Here is a 17151-nt window from a genome sequence, read left to right as displayed (position 1 = left end):
TACATGTGGGAGACCATGCCTTTGTCAGGAATTTTAAAGTCCTATAGTGCAGGCTGTAGTACCATTTTTTTACGAAAGAGGCCTGATGGGACTTTTCACTCTTTGTCTCTGAGCTTCAGCTATATTGATGTCCTTGTGCAAAGAACTGGCAGCATTAAACATTGATCACTGTAGAACACATGACATTAGCAAAAACTTCAATATATGTTAAAAGTTGAACTCTGAGTAAAACCATCATTTTTGATTTATATTAGGGACACTAAGCAGAAGAGTTAGTACTGTTACATTATATGACCCACTATAAACAAAAGCTTCAAAAGCTGTAATTGAGTTCAGTGTGTGAGGGAGTAGGACACTGTATAACTAATATCCAACTGTGGAGATGGATGCATCTCTGTTTGACCACTACTCATATTTTTGCAGTAGGGCAAGCAAATAGCTTGTTGACAAAAAAGTCTTTTTTTATGGTGGTGGTGGTTAGTCAGCCTTGCTTACTCTTTTTGAGAAGGTTGATTTTTCTAACTTCATAGTGAGGGTTGTATGTGTAAATGACAGATGCAGTTCATCTGATGGGGAGGAGCTTTTTGCTTAGCATAACATGCTGGGCTATTTTTATTGGTAATTTTTCCCTGGATGGGTGGGGCAGAGCTGGTAGCAGTCTGCCACCCCAGAGTATCTCCTTCATAGAGGGTCATTCTAAAAGAACATCATAATATTTTACCTACCTTCTGTTTCTCAAAATTTTTCTGGATTGTCTCACAAGACCCTTTCCCATGTAGGGACAAACACTGGTGTCACACCTCAGTTTCACTAGACAGTTGACACAAGGCTCCCAACATTGGTCTACTTTCACATTTGCTCTTAATAACTACCAGTATTTTTGCCACTAAACCCTTCAACACCAGAGACATTCTCATTATGTAGTGATGCTCGTGCATACACACACACACACACACACACACACACACACACACACACACACACACACACGCACAAAGGAAAGGATAATATTAGTTGCCATTTTGGACTGTAATCCAAGTATTTGTGTGTGCTTATAGTCTGACCTTCCTCTCCATGCCAAGAGTTTCCTAGTTGAAGAGGTATGGAGAAAACTCCACACCTATCTTTTGTCTTGAGATTCTTATTATTGCAGTGGCAAGTCCCCAGTGAGAGCTAATATCCTTTCATTTCTACGATTGTCGGTTTCAATGATTTATTTATTTTATTTTTAGATGCTGGTATGCCCGGTATAAAGAAAAGTATTTTCTCCAGGATAAACATCAAATTTTGAAGGCAGTGGTAGGTGTTTCTCAGTTGCACACTGACATCAGGGAGCCATCTGTCTCAGGAGTATGTGTAGTACATATTTAGAGAACTCTACACAAGTTTACACAGAGGTAGACCTCACCAGACTGGCAGTACCTCCTGGAACCAGACACTGTACTCCATAGAAATAGTCATCTTCTCTTTCCTTTTTGAAGAAGGAACTGTTATTTTTGACTGACCCAGAAAATCTGCCTGGACAGGGATTACCCCACAACAATAAGTCTCAGATTTTCTTGAAAGTCTGCTTCAAAAGAAACTGCATCAGGAAGTAGGGCATATTCATGTCAGCCTGAAAAAAAGTGAAAATCATACTTTTTCAGGATAGCTTCCTTCAGGGACACTTAGAAATCAAAACAAATGTTGTTGTAATAATGAGATACATCAGGTAGTGAAATCAAATTTGTCTATCTTTGTCATGAACCAGTTTTAGCAGGGAGATCTAGGCCATTTAGCAAATTTGCACATTGTACATCTTACAGGATTGTAGAACCGTCAGAAACTGTCCCATCAATGGAAATGCACCACGCAGATGTTTTAGGACATTGTTCAGTTGTACAGCATGCCACAGTGGATCTGCAAATGTCCTTTCTACTTCCTCATAGCTGAGCCTGGAATTGCACATTTTCATTCCTATGGACTCTGTTTTATATACCATTTCCTCTAATTCGGAGATAATTTGTGAAAGTAAAACAGTACAGAGAGGGTCTAATTATAATAGCACTTTCAGGGACAATACAACCTTGGCCTGGATAAGGATTGTCCATTGGACATGTTGCACTTTGTACTGTGTGTAGCATTCATTATTCCTACTCCTGTGTACTTTATTTGAATGGAAAAGAGTACGGCACTTTAAGATGTGTTGCTCAGCTTTGTTTTTTCCACATTTGGCTTCTAAGCTAACAGAGATTTTCTGTATTAAAACCCGTCTGGTGTTTGATTTGCATGTAGCAGGCAGGTCAGCTTTACTCCATTCTGGGAGGCTTTTGGTGTTTGTGGAAGGATGATGCAGCTAGAGAGCTTTTTTTGCATAGGAATCTCCTTGGAAATGGCCTCCCCAGAAAACATAAACACCTCCATCCCAGTGAAGAAAAAACTTTTTATTAAATTGCAAATAAACTATATATACTTGCTGAGATATTGCAGAGTTGTATAAAAACAAAATTACTGCAACGTCAACTTGAAAAGTAGGAACCTTTTGTTAAGCAGATTAAAAAAAGCTTCTGACTTTTGCAACTTTGCCGCCTTGGTTGAAACTTTCAGGATGACATTTAAATGTAACCCATAGGATGGAAATAGTAACTGAACTGATGCAATAAATTAGGTAATGGAAAAATGTCATAATAAAAAAAAAAGTTAAAAGTCATGAAATAAACATATCCCTAAAGGTCTGGAAAATAACCAACCATTTGTTTTCTTAATGCAAATCTAATAAAATAAGCAGTGGGATTATGTGTAGTATAATCTGTTATATTGCTGGAAAAACCTAGTAGATTTATGACTTTCAGTATACTGATACAATGCAAAGACAGGATTATGTAGTGGCCATATTTTTGGGGAGGAATTCAGCCCACTTTTGGTTAGTAAAGTGTTGGTTGGAAGTGTATTGCAAATATTAATGAAGTCCATTAGGAGTTTGCTTTGTTCCATAGACTGTTTTGACTTTGATTTGTCATATCCCTTAGTATGATAAAACTTGCCAGTTCTGGCCAGCAGACATTAAAATGGCATAATTTGCCCGAGAGTGAGCTGTCTAGCTAGTAAGACTGTATTATAACTTAATGCTGACCATCTAAAAAAACTCCACCTATATTCTGTTGCATATTGTCTACTCGGAAGCGACCTCTGCTTAACATACAAGGCCATGTCAAACCCAGAGCTGTTGGACATGCTACACCTAAGGAAATCCCAATTCCTCAGAGACGCACCCTCCAGGGATCTAATCCTTGTCATCACAATGAACAAAACATGCTGCAGGGATAGGTTTCTGACCCAGAGACTCCCCAGACTCTGGATTAGACTGCCCATACATGTCAAGCAGAGCACCTCTTTGGCTCCCTTCAAAAGGAACCTTGATGATTGGATGGGAGATGAGAAATTCACCCAGGGGATCATGTCAGTCGGACTGCTAGACAGGGGTCCAGGGAAGTAAATACTGTGGGAAGAAATAGCCAGGGAATTGTTATGATTAGGCTTGTATTGGCCCTAGGACCGATAGCCTAGTACCAACCTATGAACCTATAATGCATTAAGCCCAGACTTTTCACGCTGTGTGTTTGCACACTGTGTGGTATCAGCAGTCACATTTTGAGAAGTCTCCATGTGCTTTATTTGCTGGCTACTAATGTCTAGCTGTAAGATTACTATCAGACTGTTTTTTCTCCGAGTTGATACTTGGGTGGGTGCAAAAGATAGTGTAGCACAGAAAAGCAGGAGTAGTGCCAACTCGAAAGTGGAGAATAGCTTTCATTTTATAGTGTGTGTTCTGTTTTGTCGAAGTAGGTTTTCTTAGTAGATGTGGTTCATGTCACAGCAGTTGTTTTCCTTTCAAATGTCATGCTGACTTGCTGCTACATCTCTGATTATTAATATAACAATTGTACCCGCACATTCCCAGTACCTTTGTTAGCCTATGATTGTTATATGGGTAAGACAAGTTTACAGTCTGTACCATGTAGCTACTGGAAATTAACAAACTAAGCAACTCTCAGAATGAAGTGCGTGCAACTCTTCTGTCATGCTGTACACATTTACTTGCGTAAAGCAAGAAAAAAAGTCCGGTTTGCAGAATAAATACTGAATAAACCTGAGTATAGAGCTATCATTTAAGGATGATGTGCTGATATAAAATAAAAATTAATTTGGTCAGAAAATGCAATTCCCATAAATAGTGTGCATTAGACACTTGTGCTCTGAGTGCTGTACTTTTTCATATAAACCATTGAGCAAGCTAAAACAAAGCTTAGTTCACTTTTTCTTTAGAATAACAGGCAGCTGAGAATTGATTTGTAACACAACCAGAAAGGAGAATACTCTGTGCAAATGTTGGTTCCAGGCAAAAATAGTACAGAAAAGAAAAAAAAAAAAAAAAACCACCAACGTCGAAGGATAAAATCTTTAATAATATGCTCAAACACAAAGCTTTCGATTATAACTCCCTTCCTCAGTGTGTAATGAAATTTAAAACAGAAGCATACATTTAAATACAATTGTAATAGACACAGCCAGCCAACCAATAAATGATTTATAATCACATCAAATGACTCTTCAGTCTGTCCTATTACGTAGTTAAGCCACAAATAATGGAACATACTTTGGTGCTCATTGGAAAGAGTTGGAAGGGCCTTTGTTAATAGAACTGAGCAGGATGTTAAATGTTTACAATTGATAGTATTTATGTTGAATATGGAGTAAACGGAATGAAGCAAAAGTGTTCATTAAAATCTTTAATATTAATATTCACAAAGGTAAAGGAAGATTAAAACTCTTTATAAAACGTCATTGTATTTCTGTTTCTGAACTTGTTTAGGGTTAAGGACACTGCAGTTGTGAGGTGCAGACATTCAGGTGAGATATTAGAGTAAGGTTTTATCTGCCCAAACAGTGGTAGCTCAGGTGGATTTAAAACTCCCATGATACTTACTGAAAAGAGTAGGGATTATTTCCTTGCATCTTGGCCAAATTATCCCTGGTCAGTACAGATGTACTTGGATGATCTTTTGTGAGAAGAGATCGCAGCCCTAGTAAAATTCACATAGCCAACAAAGAGTAAGGGAGTAGCTTAATTTAACATTCACTAGGGGCACCGACCTTGAGAGTGAAACCCAAGAGGTTCAGTTGCATGGATACACTGTGAGTAGCACTAAAAAGCAGTTTAGTAAAATAAACATTCACCCAAGCATAATGGTTAGGGGCTGTGATCGAGAGCTCTTGCCTAAACTGAAATGCCAGTCCAGAAAAGCACTTGAAGAGCTGAGCTGTGGATTTGCTGTCGTACTGTAGGTAGCCAGTCGCACAGTAAGCAAACTAGATGAAGACCTTTTTTGACTGCTTTAGAGGAGGGTGGTATGGATTTGGTGGCGAGTAATACTTTTTTCTGTTTTTGCTCTTTTGGTGAGAGCTGGGGATTGTGGATTTGGTGGTGCTTGATTGGCTTTTTACAGTACATCAGCCAATTGGCTTGCTACAATAATCTGAAAAAAATTTTTTTTGCTCTTCACTTAAAGAGCTGAGGGGGGTAGGATGCAAGTTCATGGGACCGACCCAGGGTGCTAGTTGAGTAAGCTATGCATCTCTATGAATGTACCATCCATTGGTAGCTGCTAGAAGTAACACTGTAATAGAATATTAAAAACTGAAGTTGTTTCATTTATTTGTTGACATTTGCTCACCGAGTAAGCCCACTGGGTCAGGAGCCCATTTTCAGTGGAGGAGAAAAGCTCCACTAGTAAAAGATGTGCATAGTTAAGGCATTAAATTATTTTAACAAAAGTAAATTTATAAAATTGACAGAGTTATATACATATGTCAACAATTGATGGAGTTGCTGTATACATACATATAATACATATACTAGGCATAAAGTATCAAAATTATTCTATAGGTTCATAGGTAGGTACTAGGTTATTGGCCTTAGGGCCTATACAAGCCTAGCCAAAAAGGTACCCTAGCTTTCGCCACCCAAGAAAATTATTTTCTTGTGCCCCCTGACAAGCAGAGCCACAGAAGTGATCCCCGGGGTGAATTTCCTATTTCCCATCCAATCAAGATTTTTATTGGAGTGCTAATGAGGAGCTCTGTTTGACATAGATAGGTAGTCTGTTCCAGAGTATGGGAAGTCGCTGGGACAAGAATCTATTCCTCCAGCATGTTCCGTTTATTGTGGTAATAAGGTTTAGGTCCCTAGAGCGTTTAGCTTGGAGGTATTGGAATTTCTTTAAGTGGAGCATGTCCAACAGCTCTGGGTTTGACATAGCTTTGTATGTTAGGCAGAGATCGCCTATGAGTAGGCAATATACGTGACAGAGTAAAGCTGGAGTTTTTTTAGACGGTCTGCATAGGGCATCTGTTTGAGGTCAGTAATCCTCTTTGTGAGGTATTTTTGTGGCCTTTCCAGTTGTTGTAGATGTCTTGTGAGGTACATACTCTATAATGGGTCTACCGAGTGATGAGTAGAGGGGAACAATGACCTCTTTTTTTTCTGGATGAGAAAACTTTTGTGATGAGGTGTGCCACGTAGAAGGTTTTCATGACCACTGTGGAGATGTGATTATCAAAGGAGAGACTACTGCCCACCTGTGTCCCAAGGTCTCATCACACTTTCGGTGTTAAGTAGACTACCGTCTATGTGGTAGTTCATGTGTACAGAGTTTTTACCAAAGGGGATGACAATGCACTTTTTGGCATTGAGCTTGAGGCCATGACTTTGACACCAGGCATCTGTCTCAGTGAGGCCCTTTTGTAGGATGTCCATATCGTTAGGAGTTTCGATTATGGCTCCTAGTTTGAAGTCATCTGCAAACTTAGTTAGCCAAAGACATTTTGTGTTAGCCTGTACTTCAGAGAAGTAGATGCCAATCAGGAGAGGACTCAGGACTGAACCCTGTGGTACTCCACTTGTCTGAAGTCTGATTTGGAGTCTGCTATTTTCACAGTGTGGGTTATGTCAGTAAGCCAGTTGGCAACCCATCTTGTGACATAAGGATTTATACCTAGTTTAGTTTATCTATAATTCCAGAGTGGGGGATGGTGTTGAATGCCTTGGCGAGATCTAGATAGGCTGTGTGAACCACCTTACCCTCCTCTATGGCCTTGGTGACTGCTTCAAAGAAGTCTATCAGGTTTAGGAGACATGATCTGCCTTTTACAAACCCGAACTGTGTGGGGTCCAGAGTTTGGAGATCTCCAATATCTTTGTTTATGAATTCCATGGTGATACGTTCCATGGCCTTGCAGACCAGGCTTATAGGGTGGTAGTTCCCAGGGTCTGTCATGGCTCTTCCTTTGTGGAGTGGGATAACAGTCGCGGTGCACCATTCAATAGGCACAAAGCCTTTGGTGAGGCTATGACTGAATGTGGTACTTAGGTGGGGTGACAGTTCATTCTGTAGTTCATGTAGAACACAGCCTGGGATGTTATGATTTAACAAGGTATGTTCAAAAGAAATTTTGAATTGAAAGTGTAGATGGGAGCAGTTGAATTGTAAATGTTTGAGAGGAGGAGGGAGGGAGTACAGCAACAGTAAATAGGAAAAGAAAATTAAGGGGATATTGAGGCATAAAGGTATTGTATGTTAAATTTAACAGAAGGCAAATATAAAAAGGAAAAGTGGTGTGGAAAAAGTATATTTAGTCATGAGATTGGTGAGAGGACAGAGAGCAAGAAAAGTAAAGGGAATAGGAAGAAAAAAAGAAACGTGTGCTAATGTATGGTAGTCTATAGTTCTGGGCACAGGAAGATCTGATTAATGAGATATTAGTAATATGCAAACTTAATAGTAGTGTAGCTTAGAAGAAAGAATGCATAAATGAATACAGGAATCAAAAACTTTTGGTGTGCATTAAGTACTGAGACCTTTCGTTAATTTAAATATTGAAAACTGCTTCTCTTTCTAACTGATTTATCAACATAATCCTAATAAATTTATTTAAGCTTTGTGTTGCTAATAAAGTGCATTAATAAATGATTATTTAGTGAGCCTTGATATGGTTAAAAAAATGCCTTTCTAAGATGGCATACAGGTTTTCCAGCATTTGACCAGCTGAGTCCAAAACTGCTTTAACAGTATAAAAATTACTTGAAGGTCAAGAAAAGAAAGACTGCTTAATAAATGTTAAACATCTGTGGCTTGAGGACAGGACCCTGTGGTGCCCTGCAGTGTGTCCTATCAGAACATAATCCTGTTATGAGATAAAACACTTTTGTTGTGTAGATACCTGCAAAGTCTGTTAGCCTCGTGCAGATAGTCAGCATCTTGGAAAGCCTGCTTAAAGGGTGGATTAGTCCTGGTCATAGTCCATGAAACTGAGGAGTAGATTGAAATACAGAACTCTACTACAGGTAAAAATGTGCCTTGAAGCTTTGGAAGCTGGCTGAGTGTTATATCCTATGCAGGACATAACCCATATAGCTAAGCCTAGTGTAGTAGTTTTCTGGGCCTACTCCAAACAAAGTATGTTTAAAGATGGATTATAGAACTTAACTTTAATTCTAGGCACCAGCTGGTGTCTTCAAAAAGAGAATATGCTCCTGAGTTGGTGGCGCAGATAATTCTGAGATGTGGGCAGCTATTGATAGGTGTGATCCTGTTAATTGCTAAAATAGTTATACCGAGAGGTTGGAAGACTGCTTTTCTACCCTAAGGTTCAAGGAGCTGCTAACAATAATTATTAACATCAAAGATACAGAACCTCAGAAAGAAAAAAAGGGCTGATAATTGAATGATCAGTAACAAATGGGCCCAGTGGAAAGTAATCAAAGACTGCATACTGAACCCTGGCACCCCATAGAAGGTGTAGGGTAGGAGATGCGTCCACATTTCACAGCCTTCAGAGGATCATTAAACAGGACTGTGAAGAGTTGGTTAGAAATTAATGGTTTGCCAATAACTACTAGGACCAGATTAGCTATTTGAATTGTTAGTTGCATCTTAATTGTTTTTTTGTTTTCTTTTTCTGGAAATATGTATTATTAAATGTACAATATCTGTGCTCAAAGTAATGTGACCACTGAGATGTAATCAATAAAGCTTTCATTTAAAAAATTGAAAAGGTTGAAGTGAAGAGTGAAAAGTATGTGAAAATTTCAGTATTAAGTTGTAAAATTGTGCAACAGGGCAGGTATGTATTACCTGAGGGCTGAATGGGTTCTAGAGTGATGGGTAATTGTAGAATTCTGCAGTGATGGGTAATGAGCTCTATGTAGGGTTCTGTAGTGATGGGTAATGAGCTCCATGGAGGGTTCTGTAGTGATGGGTAATAAGCTCCATGGAGGGTTCTGTAGTGATGGGTAATGAGCTCCATGGAGGGTTCTGTAGTGATGGGTAATAAGCTCCATGGAGGGTTCTGTAGTGATGGGTAATAAGCTCCATGGCGGGTTCTGTAGTGATGGGTAATAAGCTCCATGGAGGGTTCTGTAGTGATGGGTAATGAGCTCCATGGAGGGTTCTGTAGTGATGGATAATAAGCTCCATGGAGGGTTCTGTAGTGATGGGTAATAAGCTCCATGGAGGGTTCTGTAATGATGGGTAATAAGCTCCATGGAGGGTTCTGTAGTGATGGGTAATAAGCTCCATGGAGGGTTCTGTAATGATGGGTAATAAGCTCCATGGAGGGTTCTGTAGTGATGGGTAATAAGCTCCATGGAGGGTTCTGTAGTGATGGGTAATAAGCTCCATGGAGGGTTCTGTAGTGATGGGTAATAAGCTCCATGGAGGGTTCTGTAGTGATGGGTAATAAGCTCCATGGAGGGTTCTGTAGTGATGGGTAATAAGCTCCATGGAGGGTTCTGTAGTGATGGGTAATAAGCTCCATGGAGGGTTCTGTAATGATGGGTAATAAGCTCCATGGAGGGTTCTGTAGTGATGGGTAATAAGCTCCATGGAGGGTTCTGTAGTGATGGGTAATAAGCTCCATGGAAGGTTCTGTAATGATGGGTAATAAGCTCCATGGAGGGTTCTGTAGTGATGGGTAATGAGCTCCATGGAGGGTTCTGTAGTGATGGGTAATAAGCTCCATGGAGGGTTCTGTAGTGATGGGTAATAAGCTCCATGGAGGGTTCTGTAGTGATGGGTAATGAGCTTCGGGGAGAGTTCTGTAGTGATGGGCAAGAAGCATCGAGCAAGACAAGGATACTACCCCAGGATGGCCTATTGATGAGGGTTTGTTTGTAGGGTTGGTTGATTGATTTTGATATTGTGGGGTACTTGGCCTGTAAGAGTGTGTTAAGCGATTGTGTGATTAGATCTTTTATCAGATAATAACATGCCACAGTTAATGCTGACAGAGTAAGGGGTCATTGTAGGAGAGAGGAAATGACGTGAAGTCAGAGTGGATGTTTTACACCTGAACAAGAGGTTATATGTGGGTTAATTTAACCTTTGACCACACACCTTATCTCTTTTATTATTTCTCCTGATGTGACTGTGATATATTGTACTGTTTTAGTAAGAAGGATATAAAATTGCTAGTGCAATGTGACAAATGCAAGCCTTCAGTGATGGAATAACAAAATGATTTTCTGAGTACATTACACTGAGTTAATCATTGTTACAAATGGAGCTTTTGCTTTAAAGTTGATTACTAAATGAAGCTGAATTATGAATCTTGTGGTCTGAACTTCTGCCAAGGTTTTATGGCTTAATACCTTTTTGTAATAGAATATTTTTTTTAGCTTCATATGTCTGTTGTATTGTACATTTTAGTTTGGTCAGTATTCAAGCTGTAGAAAAATAATTTGTCTATCTACCTCCCAAATAAATAATGGGTTACTTCCATTTTATTTCACAGTTTGCTTTGGGGCATGGGTCACTTGGGACTGGATTTATTACAGGGGTTTATTAATAGCCAGTTTGTTCCATGCATTGAGCCTACCAAAGCACAGTTTGTGCAAGTCAGTGAAGTAGAAATCCAACACCAGTTGCGGGTTTTCATAGTAGAAATACATTGGATTTACAGTCCAGTCAAGTCATCCTTTGAGACTATGGGTCAGTCTGATAGAATGTGTTTGACTATATTTTAAGAGAGAGATGGAAATAGTTGAGCATAAACAAGAGCAAATAAAATAAGTGCATACTGTTTTTAATTACATGAAGAACAGAAGTTATTTCTCATCTTAGAAAGTGAGATATGGTCTACAGGACATTAAGAACTTTTTCTGAGAATTGGCTCAAATTTGTAAGATGGGATGGCATGAACCAGTTATATTCATTCAGTTTTACATTTTTATGAATGCTAAGCGTTAAACAGTAGAATTAAGGCGTGTGTTGACTCGTATGTGTACAGGTCTTTCTCTGAAGAAATGCTTCCTCATGTTACCTCTCTGGTTACCCACTGTGTGTGTGTGTGTGTGTGTGTGTGTGTGTGTGTGTGTGTGTGTGTGTGTGTGTGTGTGTGTGTGTGTGTGTGTGTGTGTGTGCGCGCGCGTGCGTGCGTCTGTGTGTAGATGTCTTTCACATGGTCGAAAGTTTGATTAATTGTGTGTAATACTGGCAGAAGTGACTGAACAGTCATATAATTGCATAATGTTGATATTACTATATGGGAGGTTGTGGTTAAAGTGGGAAGTGTAAACTTTCCCCTTTTTCTCACTTGTACAATCTTGGAATTGGTATATATAAGTTGTGTTGGATGGGGCTGTTGCAAGGGAACTTACTCGCTGTAAAAAATACTTAAAAATGGGTAACTCAGTTATTTTTGGTATTTGAGTTTGGATCTTTGTAACTGTATGACTTTGTGTTCAGTTGTGTCTTTATTCACTGTGAAATACTTAAGTGCGCACATGCGTATGAGTATGCATAATTACTATATTTAATGCACACACAAAAGTATCTCCATATGTTAATACATTTACAGATATGAAGATTAACTCTGGGAGAGTAGGGCCAGTGAGCAAGTGCTGGAATACACTGGAAATGCTAGTTAAAGTGAAAGGAAAATAGTTATACAAAGCGACTGCATGAATTTACTAGAGATGATTGTGACAATAGCACCACTGAAAGGAAGTTAATAGGATAAAGCTAGTACAGGAAGAGCAATGAGGAAGTTATGGTGTTTGGGTTTAAACATCATGCGAGAAAGGCTAGACTTAAGTGTATATACTCTAGCTGTACAAGAACTAGCTGAAGTATTTTGTTTGTACGTGGTATAAACAGAGTGCTTGAGGGCTGTTTCTGTCATGGAAGAAGATGGGGAGGCAGGTATGTGAAATACAGTTGCATAGGTGTAGACTGAGGAGTGATGGGATATATATATATTTTTTATTATTATGGAAAAGATGATCCATATATGTAGGACTTAAATTTCTAGCTTCACTTTTTCATTAAATAACCTGAGTTTGCACCTTTTATAGTGAGATGAAACGCTGGGCAATCTGCATAGGTTATAACTTCCTTCATCATACATGATACTTTATAAGGTGTTGCTGACCATTTTGATAAGCCACAAGTTCTGATTTTTTTTTGCATTAGGACATCCGTTTCCAACTCCCAACAACACATTAATGTCTGCATGCTGTTTAGTAGACAAATGTATGTAAATGGAACAGGACACGTTTCTGCTGAAGATGTACATTCTACTTAGATAAAACTGAAACAGCTTCTTGTGCTTGTGACCTTTAACCTATATCAGAAGCTGACTTGTCAGAGATTCAGTGTCGGCATGCATGTACGAGCGCGCACACACACACAGTTCATTTCCCTTCTGCAGTATCATCACATGTTGGTTGATATGGAACTTGGGGCCATGGTACTGATCATGTATTCAGCTGTTTTGTGTAGTGTTCTCTGGACCACTTATCCTTGACTGAACACAGATGAGCAGACTGAATAACTAGTCATTCATGGGAGAAGTACAGAGTAGATACATTAATGTGCAGCCCTAGTGGAAGTGAAAGGGAGGAATAAATTGTCGGCAGAAACGATAGCGGAATTACTATGTTGGAACACCGAATGGTTTTATAACAGCAGACTAACGTAGTTATATCCCGCTATAATATGCTGCAGTGACTTTTGTTTTCAAATAACAGGAGATTAGAAGTGTTTTCTGCATTTTTGAATTAAATGGTTGTCCCCCCCCCCCCAAACAAAACTTTATGGTGATAGCTGCAATACAGTAGAGTTAATGTACCTCTGGAGAGTCTTTCTATAAACAACTCTGACAGCCAGCTCTGGTGTAGTAGAGAAATGAATCCCTGATTTCAGCCCAGATGACCTGACATCATTTCGCAGCTATGGTGTCTGACAGAGCTGGCAAGGAGGATGGCTGTGCCCAACCTTGGGGGAAGGAAACATGCAGGCAAGGGACAGATCTCTCATCAAATCCTGATGGGAGTCTGAGCTAGGAAAGGTGGCCTGACAAGGTGGTGTCACTATTCTAAGACTTGGAGCAGGCATGTTCTTACATGTCGCTCCTAATTTCCCACCCTGCCTGACCATGAAATAGCATCAGCAATCGGGTGGTTAGAGTTGGAAAAGAGCCGTGTTACTGATGGCTCAAATTCCACTCTTAACCACAAAAATCCACCAGGCAGCTCACAAGAGTTTATTGCAGCAGCACCAGCCAAATAAAATCATGACAATTGGCATTAAAACCTTTTATTCGCTTTCGTCTTGACAGACTTCATCAGAACAACTAAAAAATCAAACAGCCATCTTTATATACATAAGCCATCTAATAATTAACCAGTTACATAAAACAAATGCAATATACAAACATTTCCTACAAAATAAATAATAAAATGGTTGGCCGCAATAGTGCAGCAGTTAGCATTGTCGCCTCACAACAAGAGGTTCTCTGGTTCAGTTCTCGGCTGGAGCGCCTTCTGCATCTCATTAATTTTAGCAATGTCCTACTCAAGTCAAACTTCCTTGTTGGTACAAAATTAAGACCTAATTTCAAAATGTATAACTGCTGTTGATTTAAAGGTTTTATCAGTCAAGTTAAACACTTGGATAGCTCTATTTACATTTCCATAGTAGAAATCGTCTTGCTTCTCTCCCTGGTAGTCATTTTCTTTGCAATACTGATTGCTTCTTCCTTCTGATGCTGTAAGTCTTTTGGATGTGCTCCTAAAGGGATTTCTTATACATTATTCCGATTAGGAGAATAGAAATGTAATTCATCAAAGTCCGTTTTTCAGTTTTAAACCATGTGGGTTCATCTACTGGAACAGCTGACTCTGTTTTTTTCAGTGACATCATTTCCTTCATCTCTGGTTGGTCCTCCCAAACTTCTGAAGTCACTGGTGGCAAAAAAAGGAAGCATCTTTAAAGTTACTGCTTAAGGTGGAATCCCTTAATGTAGTGTTATCATATTTATTCCTATCCTTACGTAGAAAATGAATATAAGCTGTTTTATTATTGTATACCTCTATATCCATTGCCAACGTCTTAGTTTTTTGATTAACAACTCCTCTTACAAACTGTTCAACAGTCTGTAGCATATGTTGATATTCAGTATTCGATGTTGGTATCTTAAACAAACGTTGTTGCAGTGAGTGGTCCATATTAAGAACATCTTGATGGACTTCAGCTATACATTTATTATTTCGTTCCTTCAAAATTTTGATAAGTTCTAGGTCGGCATTGTTAAACTGCTCAGGAGTTTTAAAGAAATTGTCTTTGTATGTCACATCTTTATGCCGTCTAAAATAGCATAGCCCTTTGGGAACAACTTATAATTCAGGCATTTGTCAAAATATTTATTTTCTATAACCAATGTCCGTTATTTCTTGAGCCATTTTTCAAGAGTAGATATCCTATTTACTTCCAGATTGATGTTCTTTACATTATTCCGACACAAGAATCAAAAAATGGATCATAATTGCTGTCAAGGATACTAGTAACATCTTTGAAATAATGTTTCTCACCTGGACTTAGAACGGTTGCAGTTCTCAGTAACAGTAATTGATTATTTCCGTTGGCGCTCAATGAATCTATCATTCTACTAAGGCCAGAGTCAGTCATTCTCAAATTAGATTTCTCTATTAAAGTTTGAAGCATTCTTTTCATTTGACTGACCGAGCCAAGCCATCCAACAAAACTTTATCAAAATCATCAGGGGTAGGATGCAAATATAATTTCAGAAAGGAGTCTCTATCCATGCCTGCCATAATAGGGTGAAAAATGCATCAAAAACTAGATAAGCCCCAACAAGTGGAAAATTACAAAAATCACAAAAACAAAAATCCACCAGGCAGCTCACAAAAAACTATAGCAGCAGCACCAGCCAAATAAAGCATGTCAATTAGTGTAAAAACCTTTTATTCACGTCCATCAAGACAGACTTCCTCAGAACTACTATCTTTATATACATGAGCCTTCTAATAATTACCAATTAAAACAACCATTAACCAATTACATAAAACAAATACAATATACAAATGTTTCCTAAAAAGTGTTTCTACTTTTCTATTCTTAATCTTTGATCTTTCAAAAAAAGATTTTATATTAATAGTGCCATTTAAACCTGGTAAAACATCAGCCCCCAATTTTAACTGCCAGAGGGTTTCTCTCTGTTAAACTCTGTTACCCCCCCCCCTTGAAATCTTTGGGTATTTGTTCAAAAACAGCAAATAAATATTTTTGTTCTCATGAAATAGCCTTGTGTTTATATAAGGCATTATTCATATTTTTTCTTTTTATAGCATAGATGTGTTCCCTAATCCTCTATTGGAAATTTCTAACAGACGTGCCTGTATAAAATCATTCACATTGCGTGCAGATAGCTATGCAAACAATTCCTTCCTTCTGTTTTACCGTTAAAGACCCCTGAAATGGGAATATATCCATCTAAATGCCTTAGAGAGACAAATAGTCCTTCTAAAATTAATCTACACACAGATCAAAGTCCGCATTTGTACATCCCCTTACTTTTATTTGTAACTGTTAAAGCAGGTGAAATTGTTGTAGAATCTTTCTGCAAAAATCTTTTAATATTATAGTTATTCTTGAATACAAATTTAGGGGTTGTTTCTTTAACCTTGGTCAATTCTGCATTTCCTTCAATAATTTTCCATTTCTTATTGATAATGGAACTGATATCATTGAGATCTGCAGACATATCCAAACAACAAGCAATAGAAAAATTTGCAGTTATGGAACTATCCTTGTTTACCATAGCCTCAGTCAAAATAGGTGAGAAGTAGGAACTTCTCTTCAATTAGATCTCATATGGTGTTTTTATTAAAAATTCTTTATTATGACCTCTATCAACAAACATAGAAATTATAAATTGAACCTTTTTTCGAAATTCAGATCATTAGTAATCATTCTAGAGGCCCTTATAAATTGTCTTTTAGGGATGTTTTTCTTAATAAAAAATGGATTGTTACAACTAAAAAGAGGATAGGTTACAACTAAAAAGAGGATGGTGATTACTGAAGGCATCTTTGTATACATTTTACTCCCAAATTTATTTTCTACTTCATTCCAATAAATACCCACATCTAAAAAATTCACGTGTGCCCATATCAATGGGCATAAACTGGAACAAAACAGAATTTTCATTCAATTCACTGAAAAACCCTTTAACTTTTTCATTGTTAACCTTTAAAGAACAAATCATCTGCAAATCAATAGTAAGAACAATGTTATAAGATTCTAACAAAGGGCCTAAAACAGCTTGCTCCAACCACCCCAAAAACAAGATTAGCAAACACTAAAGCAGCTGCTGACCCCATGGCTTCTTCTCTGGTCTGCTTACAAATCTTCTTGTTAAACAAAAAAAAGTTTCTAGACCAAATAAAAAGACTGCAGATTACAAAAAAGTTTGTTTTAAGTTAAATAATTTCTAACAAAATCAGTAAAAGCCTCATGCTGACTACAAGTAAAAAGAGCAAACAATTGTAAACATCAAATTAACACCTATCCGAAAGGGAGAAGTGTCTCCCAAACTTTGGACGTTATCTAAAACTTCCCACAAATCTCTGATGATAAGCTCATTTTTGAGCAACTGGATTTAATAAGTAATCTAAAAACAGAGATATTCCCTCAGTAATACAATTAGGGACTGAAACTATGGGTTGAAAGGGTGGGTAGACCAGGTCTTTGTGGATTTTTGGTATTTCAAAAAGAACTCCAAGAACAAGATGGTCTGTTTTCATAAAATGAT

General features: G+C 38.2%; 1 protein-coding gene across 1 annotated transcript in view; it reads left to right on the top strand.

Moving 5' to 3' along the window:
- The window catches only part of SRC (SRC proto-oncogene, non-receptor tyrosine kinase), a gene marked incomplete in the record, with an annotated part of 1446557 nt that overhangs the window by 553986 nt on the left and 875420 nt on the right, over positions 1-17151 (top strand).

The sequence above is a fragment of the Protopterus annectens genome, chromosome 12.part0 (assembly GCF_019279795.1).
Source record: "Protopterus annectens isolate FY-2018-M chromosome 12.part0, PAN1.0, whole genome shotgun sequence".
NCBI lineage: Eukaryota > Metazoa > Chordata > Ceratodontiformes > Protopteridae > Protopterus > Protopterus annectens.
The sequence above is the reverse complement of the archived record's forward strand: the minus strand, read 5'-3'. Positions and strand labels throughout refer to the sequence as shown.